At 43.9% G+C, this 1,272-nt stretch overlaps 1 protein-coding gene across 1 annotated transcript in view; it reads left to right on the top strand.

Annotated features, from left to right (window-relative positions):
• Nucleotides 1-1,272, top strand: part of FASTKD2 (FAST kinase domains 2) — a 31,239-nt gene that overhangs the window by 23,756 nt on the left and 6,211 nt on the right. The window lies entirely within an intron of this gene.

The following is a 1,272-nucleotide window of genomic DNA, read 5'->3' on the forward strand; positions in this document are numbered from 1 at the left end:
TTTGGTTCTTTTTTATAGTTTCTTATCTCTTTGTTGATATTCTCATTTTGTTCATGTATCATTTTCCTGATTTAATTTGCTTGTCTGTGTTCTTATAAGATGATTTTTAAAATTCTTTGTTGGACAATTCATAGATCTGCGTCTCTTTAAAGTTGGTTGCTAAAGATTTATTTTGATCCTTTCATTGTGTCACATTTCCCTGATTCTTTTTGTTCTTGATAGCTTTGTGTTGGTGTCTGTACATTTGAAGAAACAGTCTCCTCTCCTTTTCTTTACGGACTGGTTTTGACAGAGAAAGACCTTAACCAATCAGCCCAGATTCTGGGAGGTCCTCAGACCTTCTCTATGGATGTGTGTGTGGATTTCTAAGTAGAGGGATTTATTAGTTTCTTTTTTTTTCCCCAGGAACCCGAAATCTCTTGCTCCCTCTGGTGTTTAACTGCTGTACTGCAGGCTGGGACAAAGGAGATGTGCTCCACCCCCCTCTCCTTCTTCCCTGTTAGAGAAGCCTCTAGGTCTGCTCTTCCAATCTTGCAGAGCTATGCTGCCTGCTGCAGCCCACTCACCCCTTTTTCTTTCTTTTTAACTGCTCCCTAGCATCTGAACTATGCTGATTCCATCAAATCTCCTGGCGAGTTGAGACGGAAACTGGCCCCTTGGATAGTGCACCAAAAGGCCAGGATGTTGAAGACACACTCCACTCCTTCCCCTCTCTCCTGAGGGGGAAGCCTCAGGTTCTGTACCTTCTCTCAATCTCCCAGCGCTGACTGGGTGCAGGAAGGTGCTCACCACTTTTTCTTTGTTCTTAACTGCCCTTAGGCATCTGGTCTATGCTGGTTCTTTTAGTACTCCACATGAGGCAAGAGAGAATCCAGCCCTGTGGGCAGCACACTGAAAGGCCTAGAGGTTGGATGCACACGCTCTCTCTCCCTCCAAGGGAGAAGTTCCAGGCTAAGGCAGTCCCTCTTGGTGCTGAGCTGAGGGGCTGACATGGGCAAAGTGAAATTGCTCTTCTTACCAGTGTCAATGTGGCTGTTCTTGGTTTTGTGCTCATCTGGAGTACTACAGTCTCTTAACTGGATTCTAGACTTCTCATAAAGGTATTTTTGTCTGTATATCCTTGTTAAATGAGTGTTTCTGTGGGGCAACAAGAGCTGGACCTTCCTATTTGACCACCTTGCTGACATTACTCTCCTCCCATAGTTCAGTTTTGACCCTAACAATTCATTTGGTCACAAACTACTGCTTTCTTTTCTTTTTATTTTAACCACA

Source organism: Propithecus coquereli, unplaced genomic scaffold, assembly GCF_000956105.1.
Source record: "Propithecus coquereli isolate 6110/MARCELLA unplaced genomic scaffold, Pcoq_1.0 Scaffold70, whole genome shotgun sequence".
Lineage (NCBI taxonomy): Eukaryota > Metazoa > Chordata > Mammalia > Primates > Indriidae > Propithecus > Propithecus coquereli.